Raw genomic sequence first — 21822 nt, 5'->3', positions numbered from 1 at the left:
GCTAACAACAACATCAACCCATTGCATTCTTGTTCATTGCTAACAACAACATCAAACCATTACATTCTTCTTTATTGCTAGCAACAACATCAATCCATTACATTCAATAGTTACATTTCAATAGAAAAATGAAAATCAATGCCCTTAACATAGACAAACACATCACCAAAAGACCCATCAACAAATATGCATTTCTTCTTTCACCAACAACTTTCTTCTATAATTTAATAATCTTCCTTTGAGCCTTTTTTAATTGTTGCTCCAATTGTTGTTTTGTCCTAAAAAATATGCCTTGACTTGGATCAGCAACAGCCATTTGCCTTCCATCAACATTTGCTCCTATAACATTCACAGGACCCTTATCCCAGTCAAAAAAATTGCAGGTACTTGGACTCTTAAAAAGTTGCAAGATCATGAAAAACATAAAAAGGGAACATGGAGAACATAAAAATGCAGCAATTAGAGCACTTACCGTCCAATTTAGACATCTCTAAAAATGTCTTCTGGGGTTGTCGGCACTCCTTGAAGTTTGGAACAACATGGACTCGTCATCCCTTGCAAATGAAGATGACAATGTACTTGGACCACCCCATCGCTGACAAGCTCCAAATTTGTCCATTGGCAGGTCACGTCACAGGTGAAGGTTCACAAGAGAGAAGATGAAGAAAAAGGTCGAAGAGGTCGATTAACATAAACGTGAAGGTCGAAGAGTTTGAACAACATGAACATGAAGGTCAAAGATGGCAAAGAAGATGAACCAAAAGAAACAAACCCTTTTTTATTATAAAACGTCGAAAAAAATTATCATGTAGGTTCGGACAACCCAAGCCTAGCTTCGGACCAAAAATAACATAATTAAATTTTGCGATGACAAAAAACATACCCAAAATTTTGCAGGGACTGGAAACATATTTTAGCCAAATATCAAATACTTATGTGCATAGTTAAAAAGAGCAATTAGATTATATTCAAACTTCATAGGTGCAGTTAAAAAATGAACCCCAAGAACTCCATATCTCAAATATAGTTGCAAAGTAGCCAAGAACGATTAATTAAAATAGGTTTAATTTTAAGCGACTACATGCATCATATACAAATTAAAATTCTACTATCTTTTGTTTGTTGTGTAACGTAGCGGTTGAAGAAGTGTGTTAACAATTGAAAAAGCAAGAAAAATCATAAGAAATGGTGTTAAATTGCATGTTTTTTTATAAAAAAAATTAATGATACATTTCTAAATACAGTTGAAAACGCATTATGCTAAAATATGTAGTAATAGTGATGAGGACATAGGAGGTGACATGAGCAAGGTAGATGACATGGAGAACATATACACAAGACCTGGGAGGCCTAATGACAAGAACAAGAACTAACAAAGTTAACAAGGCTCTAAATCACTTAGTGGCTACTTTATTTGAGACATGGCCAAGTCTAGAGGAAAAAAAGCTCAAAATGGTTTATAATGTGTTTGATAAGATATTTAAGTTAATTGTTACTTTTTATTATTAGCTCAAAAGCATATTTGATTGTTTAATGGTACATTTTCAACTAGATTATTTTATCAAACACTTATGATTCAATTTTTTCAACTTTCAAACTTATTTTCAACTATTAGCATTTTAGCTAATTCAGATTGAAGACCTTGAGGAATAAACATTGCTAGACATGCGAACTTAAGTTGATGTCCAAATTGATGAAGAATTAAGAGCATGAAGGCTGCATTCCACTTGGTCCAAATTCTGCACTTAGTTTTATTTTCTCACAATTAGATTAATAAGGTTGATTAGGCTGGTTTTATTTTGTTTGCATGCATACTTGGCCCAGTTATTCCATTTAATTTCATTTTTTCTTTGTTATTTTTTATCTGGGCTGAATACTCGTTATCACTAAGTTTATGTCAAACAGTTTGTAAGGTTGCTGCCCATTATAAAAGCCACACCAAAGCTTATGGAAATTTAGAAATTCAAGTCATTACAAGTTAGCCATTGTGTTAAACTCGTTCTCTTAGATTCTTCTCAGAATCTCTGGACTTATCAAGGGTGCTTATGATGAGGACATGACCAAGAGCAAGGGCAAGGATCCACTTGAAGGACTTGGAGGACCTATGACAAGGGCTAGAGCAAGGAAAGCCAAGGAAGCTCTTCAACAAGTGCTGTCCATACTATTTGAATACAAGCCCAAGTTTCAAGGAGAAAAGTCCAAGGTTGTGAGTTGTATCATGGCCCAAATGGAGGAGGACTAAATGACACCACTTTGTCTCAATTTTTAGAGTGTTTAGTTTGTCTAAATAATGGCCCAATCCTTGTAAAGTTGGCTGACCAAAAATATGTTTTGGGTTAATCAATTAAAAGGGCTTTAGTTAGGTTTAGTTCAAGTTGTAATAAGGGCCCAATTGGCAACCTAGGCATCAGCCTTTTGGGAGACCAAATGGTGGCTGACTTGTTGGCTGTTGGGGGTGACTTTTGGTTGCCACAATTTCAGTTACACTCAGCCATTAAGTTTTTTTTAATTCCCTAGGTTAATGGCATTAAGTTATTTTAATTCTAGGTTAGTGGGTCATTACTAAAATCTGCTGTAAAGCTTCTATATAAGCTGAACCATTTTATCAATAAACACAAGTTGAGTTTTATTCAGAAAATTAGAGTTTATCTCTTTTATCTTAGTGAGAGTGATTCTCCTAAATTCTTGAGTGATTCAAGAACACCCTGGCTGTATCAAAGGACTTTCACAACCTTTGTGTGTTGCCCTCGCTGGAAAGAGTGATTCTTTCCTTCCTATCATCTCCACCCTTGTTCTTTCAAACCACAATTCCAGAAAATCCACCTCTGCCCAGAATTATCTCGTGGCCATAACTCCCATTTTACGCACTCAAATTAAGTGATTCTTGAGCCTAAATTGACTTTCAAAACGAGACCTTTCACCTCGTTTTGAAATCACCTCATTTGGAGCCCTGTAGCTTCAGTTATTGCCATTTCTATATTTCTGTCCAGCCACCACTTAACCTACATTTTACCATCCCATTCATCCATTTTATGCCAAGAACCACCTTATTAAGACCCACGAAATTAACCACCTTATTTTCCATCATTTCCTTAATCAATTTCCGCATTTTCCATCAAGGTTTAATCCTAGACGATCCTAAGTCAACCCTTGTGCCATGAGGGTTCATATCAGCTTATCCTTGTGACTTCATAGGCTTATCAATTTATGGATTGTGACGTCTTCTAATTATGGTTCGTATGTTTATTTTCATTCACAAATTCCCATTTTTTTTGTCTCATCTAACCTCAAATAATATCTCATAATATACATGACCTTTTTCGGTGATTCTTGAGTCTATCCTATGGTTCATAAAGAAATCTTTCACCTTGTTTTGGAATCCCTCAATTTTGAGGTGTATAATTTTAGATGTGTAACAATATGTGGTGGAGGGTGGATTTTGGGCATAAATTCATGGATGACCCAAACATCCACTTCTCATGGGGGTTCATATCAAAGAGGAAATCAATTTTTAAAGAAAAAGTCCTAGCAACACACTTTATAACACAATCCTCCTAGCATACTATCTTTTATTAATTAAAATTTATTAAAAAAATTAAAATCATAAGAGAGAATCATTAAATAGCATGTGAGACACACATAATTGTGAATTTTGATAAATTTCAACCAATAAGAAAGAGTGTTTTAGAGAGAATGTATTCCTAACATTTCTCTTAAATTCAAATAGTAGTGTTTGTTTCTTAAGTCAAATTCTTTCCCCCAATGCATCTTGTCCTCTTTCTTTTTTTCTAATATATTCCAAGTGTGCTACAAGGGATGGTTAGTGTAGGGGTATTGATAAAGGATAAATCTATGAATTCGAGGTCAAAGGGCCTCCAAGTAGAATAATATATAAGAAGAAGAAGTTTGGTATAGCTTTTGGCATTATATTGCCAAAATCATATTTTTTTTCTATACCATGAGGCATGGGGCTCAAAATTAGGATTTAAAGAACAATAAAGGTAGGATAAAAAAAAGATTTTAGATAGGGTTCAAAGAACACTAATGACAGGAAGAAAATAAGACTAACAAATATTGATGTAAGATAAGTGTTTACAATATCAGCAATCTTAAGTTTATTACTATCAAAAAAAAATATCTGGAATACAATATACTTATTCCAGAAATGTATTTATGCAACTATGATATATGGTTCTAGAAATATATTTTTGGAGTAGATATATGGTATTTTGGAAAGACATTTCTGGAAAGGAAAATGGGTACCTAGGGGTGTACTCCTTTAAGGAAAAAGGGTATAATGGGTAATTTGGATGTGAGAGGGAGATTGGGGTGTACTTAGGAAAATCAAAGGTGTAAATACCAAGTACCTACTAACAAACACAGAGGCCCAAAGTGTAAAGAAGACAACAACAAAGAGACGAGAGAAAAATAGGAGAGTTTGGTAGGAAGAGAAGAGAAGAGAGAAAGGGATATGCTAGGTGCACCCAGCAATATTGCTGGTGCACCCAGCAATTTATTGAAAGGTCAATTTTGCCCTTCATTTAAAAAATTAAAAATCTTTTTTTCCCTCTTTCGGAAGCATTCTCTCTTTTCACTTCTCTCTTCCGCGAAAGCTTCTTCTCTTCTCTCTTCCACGACGAGCTTCTTCTCCACGAGGCTTCTCCGGCAGCCCTTGGACCCATTTGCATTCGAGGTAGGTGGCCTTCTTCTTAGCTTTGGTTTTGTTATGCACTACATTTGTAGCATTTAGGGTAGGTTAGTGGAACCTTAGGGTAGAAGACGCCGGAAAAAATGGCGATAGCTTGGTGACGGTGGCGCCTTCCGGAAGACCCGTTAGGGGTTCTTCCGGAACATCCGGAAGAAGGTCTTCCGGAAAGCTCCCGGAACACCTCTTCCGGAAAGTTTCCGGAAGTAGTTCTTCCGAAAACATTCCGGAAGAAGGATTCTTCCGGATGACCTTTCAGTGGTTCCAGAAGCACTTTCCGTTAATTAAGTTTGTTATTTTTGTTAATTGTTTCAGTTTATTTTTTATATCATTTTAGTTGAGTATTTTACTAATTATTTAATTTTAAATTACTTATGTATTTTTTTATAAATGAAGTAGTTAATTTTTATAAATAAAGTTGTGTATGTTTGGAAATTTTTTTTCCCATTTTTCTTTTATTGTTATATATAATTTAAGTTGTGTATGTTTACTAATTATATATTTTGAAATTAGTTGTGTTTTTTTGTCTATAAATAAACTTTTTTATTTTATTATAAATAAAGTTGTTTATTTTATTATAAATTAAGTATTTTTTTTTATAAATGAAGTTGTTTAATTTTTTTTTAAAATTAAGTTGTGTATGTTTAATAATTAATTATTTGTATATTAGTTGTGGTTTTTAAGAAATGAAGTTTTTTTTTAAATTAAGTTGTGGATGTTTAGTAATTAATTATTTTTATATTAGTTGTGTTTTTTTATAAATGAAGTTGTTTATTTTTTTTAAAATTAATTTGTGAATGTTTAGTAATTCATTATTTTTATATTAGTTGTGTTTTTTTTATAAATGAAGTTGTTTATTTTTTTTAAAATTAAGTTGTGGATGTTTAGTAATTAATTATTTTTATATTAGTTATGTTTTTTTTTATAATTGAAGTTGTTTATTTTTTAAAAAAATTAAGTTGTGGATGTTTATTAATTAATTATTTTTATATTAGTTGTATTTTTTTTATAAATGAAGTCGTTTATTTTTTTTTAAATTAAGTTGTGGATGTTTACTAATTAATTTTTTTACATTAGTTGTGGTTTTTTTATAAATGAAGTTTTTTTTTAAAATTAAGTTGTGGATGTTTAGTAATTAATTATTTTTATATTAGTTGTGTTTTTTTTATAAATGAAGTTGTTTATTTTTAAAAAAAATAAGTTGCTTTCTCTTTATTAAATAATTTAGTTGTTTTTTTTTTTATAAATGAAGTTTTTTTAACTTTTTTTTAAATTAAGTTGTGCATGTTTACTAATTAATTTTTTTTTACATTAGTTGTGTTTTTTTATAAATGAAGTTGTTTAATTTTTTTTAAAAATTATGCTGTGTATGTTTTCAAATAATTTGATTTAAATTAGTTTTATTTGTTTACAAATAAACTTGTTTTATTTTTATAAAGAAAGTTGTGTATATTTTGACCGAAAAAAATACGTGTTCGACATGATTTGCAGATCATGGCTAGAACACGAAGTTTAGGTCGTGCCATAGATAGACTTGTGGGCAGAGATAGACATGATGACCATGATGTAGCTGATGTTCCCGAGAGGCATAGGCCTACTGCCTCAGCCTGTAGGCTACGGGTTCATCAGATGACTGCGGAGGGACGTGATATGGCTGAGGACGTTGCTGACATGACTGACGATGTCCCTAAGCTGGCTGCGGAGGCACCTGAGATGCGTGCGGACGTAGAGGGTGCTGATGGTGCTGAGGGGTCAGATGCTGATGATGCTGCTGAGGGATTCCCTGATAGGCCACGTGACCCATCAGTGCTGACATCATTTGTCGAGCATGTTGCACATGCTGTTTGGAGTGGACAGGTATTTTAATTTATTAATTATTTATCATTGTTGATTTATTTGTTTGTCATTAATTTATTTAAAACTTGTATAATTTGTACTTCAAATCAAGAACGTCCTGATTTGAAGTTAGTGTCACATGGGAGGAAGGTGACACTGATTGGGAGGCCAGTGCCTGAGATTGAAGGCCTGGTGGCTGCCAAAGGATTAAGTCCACTGATTGATTGTTCAGTTATTACTGACGATCCTGGATCGATATCCGCATTCGTGGAGAGGTGGCACGGTGAGACCAGCACCTTCCACCTTCCGGTAGGAGAGTTGACGATCACATTGGATGATGTGTCGTCACTCCTTCATTTGCCCATCACCAGCGCCTTGCACAGTTTCCATGCTCTTTCTACGGAGGAGGCTAGATTTTTGCTGACAAAGTTGCTCGAGGTGTCTGCCGAGGAGGCCAGAGCCGAGACAGCACTGACACGTGGGGCATATGTACGACTAGGATGGGTTCGAGACATTTATGAGACGAAATGTCAGGCCCGGCAGTGGATTGTCGCAGCTCGCGCTTATCTGCTGCACCATGTCGATTGCACTCTTTTTGCTAATAAGAGTGCAACATATGTGCATGTTGTTCACCTTGACGCTTTCCGAGACCTCGCTCAGAGTGGTGGTTATGCTTGGGGAGTTGCCGCGCTGGTTCATATGTATGACCAGTTAGATGAGGCTTGTAGGACCACCACCCGACAGCTTGCGGGGTACTTGACGCTACTACAGGTAAATTTTGTGTTTTTTAATATGTTACGTTCGATTATCATTTAAACATGTTTTTATGTTATGTTAACCTCATTTATTGTGTAGTGCTGGATCTATGAGCACTTCCCTAGTGTGCACCAGTGCATGACAGATGATACATACCAGGAGACGTCCCCACGTGCTTCCCAGTGGTTGACATCGAAGGCGCACATGAAGGGAATCACAGGAGCACCTTACAGGGCACGTTGTGATGGTTTGGCCGTCACAGATGTGTCCTGGTTGCCGTACACGGAGCATCGGGGGGTTAGGGCCTTTCAGGAGATTTCATCATTCCAGGGTCAGCTCAGATGGGGTCCTATGGTGGTCATAGCTCGACCGGAGAGGGTGCTACGCCAGTTTGGTTACATCCAGAGCATCCCTCCGCCGCCTGTTAGTGCTCGATTGTCACACGATGAGATAGATGGCAGGTGGATGCAGTTTGCGGAGCACTTACTACATGCAGGTCAGCTTTGTCTAGTGCCTGGGCAGGTATCTGCGGATTACATGGAGTGGTTTTTCCGCATATCTCACCCATTCATGATACCGACCTAGGCAGGTGACCAGCCGAGAGATGCACCAGCTGCAGACCCTGAGGACTACATACAGCCGCCCAGCCCCCAGGTTCCAGTGGCATTTGACCCCCCTCCACATGTGGTAAGATTCTTTGCGCGTTTAATGTTTCATGAGTTGTTATTTATTTTAAATTTCATAATAAATGTTTTTAATGACTTTGACAGGATGATTACAACGGATATGAAGCGATTGCACAGAGGTTGGAGCGTGTGCTCAACCTTAGGATAGTCACTGCAGGCACAGAGTTATATGACATTATGCAGGACTGCCAGACGATCGCGAGAGAGGGACCCAGTGCTGATGGAACTGTCAGGGCTCGTCAGAGACGCCGCACGAACCATTGATCATTGTATTTATTTTTTGTCTTGTAGTTAACATAAATATTTGTAATTATTACAATTTTTTGTTTAATATAGTTGACTTGTTTTGCACAGTTTATTATTTTATACTATAGTTTATTATTCCGATTGTGGTCCTTAAGCGAAGTTTGCGAGTGTTTTAAATTTATTTTTAAAAAAGGTGAACCTAAAATCATGAATTTTGTTTGTAAGAATTACATAAAAAATAAATGTTTTTAAAATCATTCATAACTCATAATTCATAATTATGTGTTAGTAAGACTTTTAAAGTAATTATCATATATAATAAATTATGATTCGAGCATAATTTACACTATTAATATATAAGCTCGTACCAAAAACAAAATATTAAAAAAAATTACATGACAATGAAATCGCCATATAAGATACTACAAATATCACTTTAAAAAAAAAATTCATGTTTAAGTACCCATTTTTGGGGTTTTTTTCCGTGGGTGTGCCAGTGCCGTGAGACAATGGAGGGCTTCCATTTCTCATGTTTGGACATCAAAGAACCTAAAAAAATTAGTCTCATTCCCTGGTTCCATCAAATAACACCTAAAAACAAAGCCAGAAAATCCAAAAAAATAGGAAATGGGCCCTTTTTCATGTTCAAGTACCCATGTTTGAAATTTTTTTCCGTGGGTGTCCCAGTGACGTGAGACAATGGAAGGCGGCCATTTCTCATGTTTGGACGTCAAAGAATCCAAAAAAAATAGTCCCGTACCCCGGTTCCGTCAAATAACACCTAAAAACAAAGCCAGAAAATCCTATAAAATAGGAATCCGACCCTTCTAACAATTAATTTTTTGGACCATTGAAACAACACATTCAACTTTATTATGGGAATTAAACACGCCGTAAACAGATAAAGGTTACATCAACGAAAAAGCAAAAAAATAAACATTTATAAGCGTATCTGAATACTCAAAGCGAGCTGGTTGGCGGAAAAACAATCGTCTTACCGTTTGTGATTCGTGAATTCCAAGAGGGGGAATCCCTTTAGGTGCAACTTGCTTTATTAAATTCTTCAGTTCATCGATGGTACATGTTGAAGGAATTTGAAATTTCTTAGGATTTTTTCCTATGAACGCGCATCCAACAAATTTGTTCTGCGGTGGCATGTTCCATTTCCCGTTGTAATACAGGATCGCGTCATGAGTACGGGGCATAGTGCGTTCAAGTAAGTTTATTATTTCATCTGGTGTTCTTCCAACGGTGCATAATAACTCAATCGGACCAACACAAGAAAATTGATCATTACACATTAACATTGTGTTGACATCGTCATCATTTATCAACTTCATACACTGAAAGCGAATTTGGTTACCTGTATCGGTGAATGGCTTCCGGTAGTGAATTTCATCCAAAAATTGTTTGTCAGATAGTTGAAGGGTATTGTGTATTCTGGTTTTTAGGCTTGCAAAATCACAACTATTTGGTACTCGAATGGGCACCGAAGTTGAAGTTTGGAAGTAAACGCCAGTATCATTGTGAACAATTGATCCATTTGGAAAAATGAAAGCCAACCTTGACAATCGTCTGACTGCTAGTTTCTCCTAAAAATGCCATACTTTGTGTATCAATTGGGAGACTATTTGAAAGCAAGATAATGTGTGATTTATTAGCCGTGTCTGCCATATATATAGATGGTTGTGACCGAGCAATTTCTCAACTTTGTTTACAAAAAAATAGACACGCGTGAACATGTTTCGTGTTTATGTTTCCTTCAGAATGTGTAGTCAAGTTAGCCAATGTGTTGTCGCGCTCAAACTTTAATACGCATGCATGTCATTATGTGTTGTCAATTATGACAATGATGTATGCTGCACGCGTAAATGATTTTTGTTGGACCAACAATTTTCTTGCTTAACCAAACGAGTACTTAATAATATTAATTGGTTAGTAATGGGTTACAACAAATTATATCGCATAATGAATACAATTACATAAACAATGCATGTTTAGTCTTCATTTAGGTCGACATAGTGTGTTTTGAATGACATCAAGCTTGTGTATTGTTGCATTCTACTAATATATGGAATTGTCCACTGCTTTGCCTGAGAATAACAATTGCATGACCACAACAATGCTGGAGGCGGTAAGGGACAATGGTCTTTCAAATAAACCTGTTGTACATGAACAAACATTATATCATGCGGTGACCGTGTCAAACGAACCAACGAAGTCATTGCATAATTGTTATACTAATTATATTCAATGTACCTGAACAAAATGATTTCCAAACACGTGACCGACACATATCATGCGGTGCCCAGAAGAATCAGGTAGTGGTTGACTTCTAAGAGGAAAAAATGTCATGCTTTGTTGTTGGGACAACGATACAAGGATTACGTTATACCGTGATGCTATCACATATCCCATCTCCGTTATATCCATCCACTTGTCCACACTAACCTGAATGAACCAAACATACACATGTAAGTAATTTAAAGATTGTTATTAAAAAAATTAACCTAAAAACATACCTTCAAAAACCCATCAACAAGTAGGGACAACTTTAATTGTTCAAATCTCTCTGTGCCACCGAAAAGGTTCATGTACTCATGCGACCACCTGCCAAGTTCTTTAATCAATTCATTACGCACTAACGGCCACGAATCTTCCCCCATACCTAATAAAGCGGAAATGGACCGATATCCACAGTTACCGTCTACTTTCACATCCACAACGTCACGAATGAAACCTTGAATGAATGGCGCAAATTGATCCATCATCGGGATGATCCTTGTTGGCTGAGGCGGTTCAGAACATGATGCACTTCGTTTGACTGGAGAGTTGCTGCTTTGAACAGAATGAAAAGCATCAACATACTCCCAGTAAGACGGATCACGCTTTGTGGATCTTTGACGTCTTTTCATCAGTTTCTTCGGTGCACCTTTAGTGTTGACCTTTGATGGAGGAGGGCACATAGAGTTATGATCAGGGTATGCAATTTCTCGAAGTTTACTCTTCAAAGTTACTTTGCCAGACACATCAAGTTCATCAAACCTTTTAGATATGATCTCTATCTCTTCCTTGATGCTGACTTCCGTCTCACATAACCCTTAGTCTGAAAAGCAAAGTCTCCTCTAGAAAAGATGGACTGACTCCAATTGGATGCTGCCAGCAGTATACCTAGAAAGCTCGCATGCACAAGGAAGACCGTGCGTGCTTCTCATCACACAACCACAAGAAGAGAGATTTTTGTCGAGATAACATAGACGGTCAACCTCAGAAGCAATCTGATTTAAAGCGTCCCTTGATACCATCCCAAGAAGCCTCTTGTATAAGGTTTTTTTATATACATGCCCAACCACATGCGTACTGGTTTCAAAGGATGCTTTAATTTCGACGTGTTGCAGCGTGATCATGTTGTTCATGGCATCCCAAACACTACATAGGTCTCCAATGCTATTTTGTAGTACTCTTTTGAGAGCCCAATGAGCTGATTCAACCCTACATTTAAAATACACAACAAACATGAAAATATACAACAATTAAATACCATTTATTACTAATCCTTACTAACAAATAAAATCAGTTCTTAATACCTGTTTGTTGTTGTGTTGCCTAGGTGCATGACCTTATTCGTCCATGCTGTAATAAATTTTTCCTTGTGGGGGATAATCCATGTGTCGTTAACATAGTCAATGAACATCGGCCAAGGCGAACAAGCAACTTGAAACTTCTGAAGTGACTCATGGAACTGGTATTCGGACGAACAATCAACCAAAGTACCCCAGTTATCCATTACATAGTCCCACGCATTTTTTTCACCGATTAAAGATTTGCACTTCGTCTTCACATTCTTATCGATATGAAACCTGCACAACAAATTAGTAGACTCGAGGAACACAGTTTTCACTGCATTCATCAGTGCTAGGTCTCTGTCAGTGACAATAACAAGAGGGAGGCATCGTTTCTTAAAAATAGGCCTCGAAATCGTTCCAAAGCCCATACAATATGATTAACACGCTCAGCCTCCAGATATGCAAACCCAGCAAAGAATGTCATCGCCGTTGGTGTCACTCCAACAAAGTCAAGTAGTGGGAGTATGTACCTGTTTGTTTTGTAGGTACTGTCTATAAAAAACACCAGATGACATGCATTGCATAACTTTACTGCATCTGGGTGACACAAAACAGATCACGCACCACAACTTCATCCTTCAATCTATGCCAATGAATGTATTGATCACGTTCGAGAAGCTTCATCAGATGCTGCATTTCGGTATCAGCTCCTCTTATTGAAGAACAATATGCACTTCTTGCATTGTAAATTTGCTTTATCGTGGTGCAATTGTTGGCATTGTGTTCCTTCAACATTAGCATGATGTTTTTTGGTTTCACCATCGACTTTGTCATATCAGCAATAATTTTCTTTTCTTCCTTAGTCAATCGCCCGGCGTATGGATGTCGAACTAAGGACTTGGTCAATTCATGATTGTGAATCCCACAGATCAACTTCACCATCCAACCTTCCCCTCCATGCACTGGTTTCCCACGAAGCCTGAAGGGACAACCACATTTCCTACTCCCAGTGTCTTTTCTAACGAATTCTTTATTCTTACACTTGTACGTACCACTCCTTTCACACCCAATTAAGACAAATGAACTTATTCCTCTACTACCGGTCTCTGTGTCAGACCTCATAATCACTGCAACAAATCCATTTTCATGGGCAACTGTTCGAGCCCATTGCAAAACATCATCTCGAGTACCGAATACCTACAACGCAACCCAAACATATTAATTTTCATACAAAACATCAATCCAACCAAATGACTCAAATTATCTATGATTACCTGAGACGTATTAAAAGCATTTGAACAATCCACATGCGGTTCATTCACCCCACATTCTTCTTCATTATCATAATCATAATCCATATGAACTTCTTGTGACATCGCATAATCATACCTCCATTGATCTTCGTCCATCTTAAGGACATATGCATCATACACAAGTACATTTAAATTATCATATAATCACATCCAAAAATTTACTACACATTAAATAACAAACATATTAACAGGACATATGCATCATACACAAGTATATTCAAATTATCATATAACCACATCCACAAATTGACTACTTATTAACTAACAAACATACTAACAACTAATACAAATATATTCTAAATTTATAACTACATTATTTACTTAAACTAAACTTATCACTATAATAAACAACTAATAAAACATTTTTCTACTACAACAAAATACAATTAAGTTACCTAAATCATTTAATATTATACCAAATCATTAAACCTAATTAAACCAATAATCCACAATATATATATATATATATATATATATATATATATATAAATTTTAAAATAGAAATAAAAAGATTTGTTAATAATGTAACATTCCGGAAGAAGTACTTCCGAAAGTTACTAAGGCCCATTCCGGAAGAAGTAGTTCCGAAAGTACTTCTTCCGGAATGAGCCTTAGTAACTTCCGGAAGAAGTGCTTCCGGAAGTTACTAAGATTCTCATTCCGGAACTTCTTCCTCCTATAACAAAATTTCTTCCGGATACAGGTTTTTACTATTTTTCTTCTCTAAAAACTAGCCAGAAAACGCAAAAAATACACATAAATGCGTACCTCCAACGAAATAGGAAGAACAACGACTAACAAAACTTCAAATACGGAACACCTACTTCACGGGGACCACCAAATCTTCAAATACTTCACGGGACCACCAAATCTTCAAAGCTACACAGCGTGGAAAGCAACAGCAAGAAAAGGAAAGAAAGCAACGAAGGAAGAAGGCGCACTAAGAAATGGAAGCGTGAAATGGAAGCCGTGAAACAGTAAATTTAAAGAAAATTATACAGGGGCAAAATCGTCATTACATATGCATTAAATATTATTTTATTTTTACTTATTATTATAAAATGAAAATTATTTTTTCTTCACATTGTTATAAAATAATAATCATTTTTTATTATATATTAACTTTTGTAATACAAATTAAATTTTATCATAATAAATATTTTATATTTTTAATAAAATATACAAATTAATTAATTTTTATGGTTTAAATTATACTAAATTGTCACACAAATTAATATTTACATTTACATGCGCGTAAAAAAGAAATTATAAATATTAGTTATAATTATGTTCACTAATTATTTATGTATAATAATAATAATTATTTTATAACTTAGTTTATTCATTAAAATTAAATTATTACAAAAAATATCATTTTTTAAAAAAAAAAATTTCCGAAAAACCCTTCTTCCGGAAGTAGAAGGTTATCTTCCGGAAGCACCTTCTTCCGGAAACATTCCGGATGACGTTCTTCCAAAAAGTGTTCCTGAGTTCTTCCGGAATCACGAAATTTTCTTCCGGAAGAAGGTTTTTCCGGAAAGTTTCTGAAAAAGGTATCTTCCGGAATGATTTCGGAAGAAGGTTCTTCCGGAAATAGTCTTCGCGGAAGGTCATTTTCGCCACTTTGTTGGGTGCCCCAACAATAATGCTGGGTGCACGTAGCAACTCCCAAAGAGAAGCCATAACAAACCCAAACACATGCACAGCACAAACAAACAAAAACATTGGAAGAGAGAAGTGGCGGTGGAAAATGAAAGTGGCTTGGAAGAACAGCACCAATAAGAAGAAACGTTGTTTACCCACGTTGTCACACTTCACTGACCTTCCCTTTGAGGATAATCATTAACAACAACAACACGACCAACACTCCAACACTGACGCTGAAGACGGCGCGCGTGTTCCCGACCCTGATCAATCCCACGCAACACAATTGGCTAACGAATTTCAAGCTCAAGGAGACGAGCTTGCTCTGGTATCATGTTTCCTTTTTACACTTACCCATGTGGTTTGTTTTAGGTTCTGCTGTTTGTTTATTTTTGGGGAAGGAAAAGGTGGACTAAGGAAAAATTGAATTATCAATTGCATTTCAGCTGTATGGACTATGGACATAGCTGCAGTAGTGGCATTCTCTTACACGTTGCTTGTGTTTTCTGTAATTTTAGATGACATGGACAGATGATGAGGCAATGCTGAATTTGGTGAACTTAATTTCTAATAAGGAGTAGCATGAATGAATTCGTGATAAGGGCATAAGTTGTTTTATTTTGTGGATTCATCTAGACACTGTAATTTTAACAGCTTGCTACTTTTTTATTTTCCTGTGATTGATTTGAAAGTTCTTTCTTAATTCTTAAATATTGCACACATACCCCTGTGATTTGTTTCAGATTAACTTCTGTCAATGTGGATTTAACTTTTATAGTTTAGCTCTGATCTGAGGTATATTCCTAATTGAAAGTTTGTATTTTTCAATTCTAATAGGCAATAGTGCAATCTGTCACATGGTTATGAAAGTGGCACACAATGTGTCCTTTGTGATTTTGTGCCATAAAAATAGAATCAATATGACATCCTGTTTTTAAAGCATGGACAGTCCATTTTGGTGTTGTATCTATGTGTTGTACTTGTCGGACATGACACACTGACAACACATGTCCAAAACAGGTCTGTGTGTATCCAAATTTTAAAACAATAAAAATTGGCTCCACAATTAATGACCCTCATTAAAACTTACAAGCACTCAAGAGACTGTTAATAGTAAAGAAGATAAATAAGGTAGGTGCTTTTGTCATTTATCAAATTTCATTTTCCATGACTACAATACAATTTGACACATATGACATATATCAAGATATTGTAATATTGAAACTTATATATGATTTATTAATTGTGAATCCTTTTCCTTAAATTTTCAATTATATATAGGTATATATTCCATGTTCTTATCGTGCAATTTTTAAAATTTGGTTGTCCCCATGTCATGTTGTATATGCCTCTGTCAGTGCCTGTGCTACATAGTTACTTCCATATTCTTTCTTGCAGGATGGGAAGTACCGGGAAGCACTAGGTAAATGGGAAGCTACTCTTGTGTTGGCACCTGATGTTCCAGTTGTGCATGAACAAAAGGCCCAAGTTTTACTAGAAATTGGAGATGCTTGGAATGCTTTATTAAAGGCTGCAACTCGTGCGTCCATGCGCTTTATTCTTCTTAATCTTGTTTATTTGAGCTATATTAAATGAAATTTTAAATTACTAAACTAAATGTAACAACTGAACTGTTTCCTGAGGTGTAATTTGAATATAGTAAGCCCCTTGCTTTTAGTGACAAATTAAGAAAGTTCATCTTTCCTGTATGAACTTCAATTCTGGTAAAGTAGTAGTTCTGTTGTATAACTTAAATTGTTAGTGGTTTAGTGCTTGAAATTTGATAATTGTGCTCTCGACTTGACAGGAGCTACTGAATTGGACCCATCATGGGCTGAGGTATGATACTACAATATTTGTATTCACCATGTAAAATTTAACACCGCAACTCCTGCAATATTACTTCCTACTCATGATAGTTCTGTATATTAATTTTGTGCTGCAATTTTGTTAAGTAGTTTCAAGTAGTAATTATGACTAAGTAAATATATAAATCATAGTTTAACAATGGGTGAGGGGAATTTGAAAGATTCTCTTTAGAAATTTGTTAAACTCAGAAAAACTTTGACCTGTGCATATGTAATCTATTTCATGCATACAATTGGTCTTCCTCATTTTGATGTCCAAATACAGGTTGCAATATGTGACAATCGTTGGTTGCTTGCCTTGTTTTGTTTAGTGTATCCAAAATAGCTAGTGGTTGAATACATATTTGAAATTCAATATCAGTTTCACGTGACTCACATTTGTCACATTTGTTCTTGTAATGTATATGCATAAAAGTGATGAATGTGGTCAATGCCGTAAAGGAATTAGCATTGCAAATCCAAGTTGTAAGATCTAGAACCTTGTTATATTTTTCTTGTGAACAAGAGAAAATGCTCTAACTTGAACTTGCAAATATTTTGTTGATTCACCCTCTTCGATGCTAGGTCGGCTTGTATGCTATTTCTGTGTTTGGCTATGTCTGTGTTAGATTTGGTATACGATCACTGCTTATATTTTATACCAAATCCTTTGCGGATTGTATTTGTAGGACATATAGTCTAAACTGAAAAATATTCCAAAGTTTGATTTTGAATCACCAGTGCTCACATGCCAACTAGAGCAATGCCAATTAATTTCAGTCTTCTAAGTAATGCATTTATTTATATCTTGATCCTTCCAGGCATGGGTCACACTTGGCAGAGCACAACTAAATTTTGGCGAACCTAATAATGCTATTGAAAGCTTTGACCGTGCTTTAGCTCTCAAGGTTAGTCATGATTTTCTTTCCATATTTAATTATTTCACTTTTTATTTGTATCGATTTATTTACTTGTAATTTAGTTTCCTTTTTAACTGTAATTATGACAGCAAAATTATAACATATATATATATATATATATATATATATTAGCCTCCCGATATAAACGTATAATCACCATACACTCATTTTCAGAAAATAATATTCAGTTCCTAGTCTCCTTTTTCAAGTGTCTTCATGATGCTTGCTTGCTAGTCGGGTTAGATAATCCTGTATTGAGCTTGTATTTATATTTACAACATCAAAGAACCAGACGATTGTCTAGTTATAATTGGCTTTCCAATATAAATGGATAGATAAAGTGGTAAATAATTTTAAGAATCAAACATGCAGTTAAATAGACTTTGGAGTAGTTGCATTTGGGGGAACCTAAAATCATTGTTTGATCCCAACTTCAATATTTTAATTAGCAGAACTAAATGAGAACTTTTGTTACATTTTAATTTTGGGCCTGTGAGATTTTTGTGGAAAGCTGGGTTCTTGCCACTGGTATATGCATGTTTTCTTCTGAAGCTTAAGCTGAATCACTAAGGGTCCGTTTGATACAACCTTGAGGTACGGAACAAAGAAAGCAGCACAAGACAAAAGTGTAAGTTGCTGGACAACTTTTAATCCTATACTTTGTTTGGTGGACTTTGTTTGGTGGACAAGGTGCAGCACAGACAAAATAATGTGAAATTTATTATAATAACCTTTAATATTTATTATTTTATAATTCATATCATCATCATTATTATTATATAAAATAATATATTGGATTATATATTTAATATATATTATAAATATAATTTTTCTAAACCAGAATTATAAAGCCATATTATAAATATTATATTTTATCTAATATAAAATATAAATATATTATATAATTATTTATCCTTACCTTTATATGGATTTGAAGGAAAGTCAACCATTTTGAATGGCATTGCCTTATCCAAGGAACCTGCACCATTACAATTTTCTTTGAACGAGAGTCGAAAGAATGGGAACAAGAAAGAGAAAAGGGAGAGGTGGGGTGAAACCGTGAAAGAAAAGATTGTTAGAGGAGAGACCAGTGGGGAGAGCAAGATAGTGGGGAGAAAGGTGGGTATTTTAGTCTTTAAACATGCTGTACTTAGGAACAAAAAATTGTGAGGTGATTTTTTAAGTTACAAAAATTTGAAGTTTTGTGCTGTCCATCTTTCTCTCACTTGTGCTGTCCCATGAGCATTTTTAAAATCAAACATAGAACAATTGTATTTGTGTTATCCTAGACCGTAATTTTTAACGAATCAAACGGATTCTAAAGGATGTATCTTTCCATCCATTTTCAAATGGATTCTAAACAAAGGTTTTTGTTTTGTGCAGCCTGATTATGAGGAAGCTCAAGATGATAGGAAAATTGCATTACGTCTTGTAAAGAAGAGAAAGCAACTTCACTCATCTGGCATGTGTGCCTCTCAAAATCGTTATGGGGTGGGTGAAAAGGATGAAAGCTCGTGAAGGTACAGAAAAAAAAGGCGAAAGTTATCTAAATATTCCAATGTAGTACATGTTTGAAAACTCGTCTATAAGTAAGAATCACATCAATTTGGCCCAAAAACGTGGAAGATATAACTGTTAGCTTCTGGTTAAAAAGTAAGAATCACATCGATTGGGCAATGTCGTAAGTCACATCGACAACGTGCAACCAAACACGTTAGTAATATTTGATTATCTAAATTTCTGTTGAGATAGGAAACTTCATGTTATATACTGTTCAGAAGCTCAATGCTAAATGCTCAACAAAGTTGATTAGGACGTGTAGTTGACATAATAGTTATGTTAATGTGATAGTGTAATAATGATAACTTGTTGCAGATCCAATAGATCAGTAATTGCAGAAAGGCTTTGTGCTGGAGATTACTTGATTACTAAAATGCACTGGTTCCTGAAAGTAAAATAAATTCCTGTGTATGACCCAAAACTACAAATCAATCCAGGGTGTTTTTTTCTGCACTTCTCATATTGCTTCCGGAATGGAAGTAATTGAAGCAATTTCGGAAGTACAGAAAGCAATTGCCATCAATTAAACTGCATCCTAAAAATGGTAAAACGTAACAGTTCTTTTACCCATTATCCTTTTGCGGATTGTATGCGAATGAATAAAGCTTATGCCGTTTTTCTTCTGGATTGTATGAGGGAAACCTGAAGAAATAAACTAAAAGGATACACTCAAAATAATGTATTACCTGTAGGAGTATATGTTAATTTGTGGGAAAAAGTTGAGTGAAAATGCATAGATGCTATGCTAGTTTCTGTGTGTAAAGTATGATTAATTTATTATATATATTTATATAGATTTATTCGTAGTGGAAGAAACTGTCTAGGGAAGATGGTTGAATTTCTATAACAATTTCTAGATTTCTAGATGGGGTCGTCAAAATTATGGGCTTCGATCTGACCGGAAAATAAACCTTAAGAAAAATCAATCAAAGAACAAGAAAACCGGACAAATATTGACTCAATAAATTAATGAAAAATGTTTAATACAACATTCTTTATTTTCTCTAAAATATAAAAAACAGTTAAAATGCGTAATTTTATTTTCTTTTTTATTCTAAAATTAAATTTAAAATTGTTAATAGACATCATTATGTTATTGAACTAATATTTTGTCTGGTATAATGATTCGTACTGTTTTAAAAATAATAGTTCTTTTTATTTTGTCAAATTTTCTAAGTAGGTCTTCATTTTTCCCGAAAACATTGTCCTTTACTCTCGTTAGATCTTTACAAAAGGGTAATTTTTAGGATAAATAGTCACTTTTGTCCCTCAATGTGTAATTCGCTGACAAATACGTCCTTGAAAGATGAAAATATAAAATTTAGTCCCTAAAAGTGTAAAAAGTGCGACACATATATCTTGTCGTTAACTTATGTGAGTCACCGTTAATAAAATAGTCTACGTGGCAAGGAGGGACAAATTCATTACTGAAATGATTGCTAACGTGGATTGTCAAAGCATATTTGTCATAATATTTTTTTGTCTTTTCGTCTTCCCACTCCGTTGACACATACGTCATTGAAAGATGAAAATGCAAGATTTAATCTTCTAAAGTATAAGAAGTGCAACAAATATATTCGGATGTTATCAAGGAATTGTATATGAGATAAGCTATGGAAAAAGGGATTAAAAGAAATAGTAAAATACAACTTAAGATTTGAACTCTTACACTTTGATTATCTATCTATTTATCCATCTATCAAATTGTTAATTAGTTTTTTAATTAATAAATATAACTACTTATTTTTCAAAATAAAATAAAATTCTTTAGTTTTATGACATAAAAAAATTGAGTTACCATTTAAAAAATTGAAAGCTTTTATTTCTTGAAAATTTTTGCTTCTTCAATTAATTATTAATCTTTATTACGTACTTTGCACAGTATGTCAAATGAAATGCAAGGTCGCTGCAATCCCTATATCAGCGAGAGATACAATTCTATATCCCAAAGGCAAAGAATAAACCTCTGTATTAGTTTTTTTGTTTAAAGTTAATCTCTGTATTAGTTTGAACATTATTGTATTTTTTATTTAAATTTATTTGGGTTCTTTATTTTTTAGTAACTGTTTTGATTTCATTCATATTTATAATAAGTGTTGTCTCGAATGGAAGCGCATAAGGTTTATGCAAGAGATTCTTTCATATTTGAGGTATATATGTATTATTGATTAAGAAAAAAGACTTATAATTCCACTTTAGATTTATCTAATTTAAATTTTGTGAGATTTTTTTTAAAAAAATAGTTGAATAAATTCTTTTTTAAAAATAAATAAATAAATAAATTTGGTCATGCAACCGATTGTGTTTTTTCTACTCAAAACTCTTAACATATTATTTTCAATCTAAATATGAGGACACTTAAGTTAGAATTGTGATATGGAATAATTTTAAAGATTAAAAGTGAAAAATTTAGTAGAAATTTGATAAAATTATAAGATATAAGATAAAAAAAATTTAATAGTAAAGATTAAAGTTTGATAAGAAAATCAAAATAATAAAAATATATATTAAAAGAAAATTTAAAAAATATATTGCATAAATGCTAAACGAATAGAAGCAGTAAATTATAAACACATAATAATAATAATAATAATAATAATAATAATAATAATAATAATAATAATAATAATTAGTCACAATCATTATTAACGTCCGGATATATTTATCGCACTTTTTATACTTTCAAGCATTTTCATCTTTTAGGAACACATTTGTTAGTGAAGTAGGAAGACTAAAAATAAAA

General features: G+C 34.2%; 1 pseudogene; it reads left to right on the top strand.

Moving 5' to 3' along the window:
- Window positions 1–14813: 14813 nt before the first annotated feature.
- Window positions 14814–19420, top strand: LOC114384230 (annotated as a pseudogene).
- Window positions 19421–21822: the final 2402 nt, after the last annotated feature.

This window comes from Glycine soja, chromosome 14 (genome assembly GCF_004193775.1).
Source record: "Glycine soja cultivar W05 chromosome 14, ASM419377v2, whole genome shotgun sequence".
NCBI classification, from domain to species: Eukaryota; Viridiplantae; Streptophyta; class Magnoliopsida; order Fabales; family Fabaceae; genus Glycine; species Glycine soja.
Note: the sequence above shows the minus strand (reverse complement) of the source record. Positions and strands in the feature narration are given on the sequence as shown.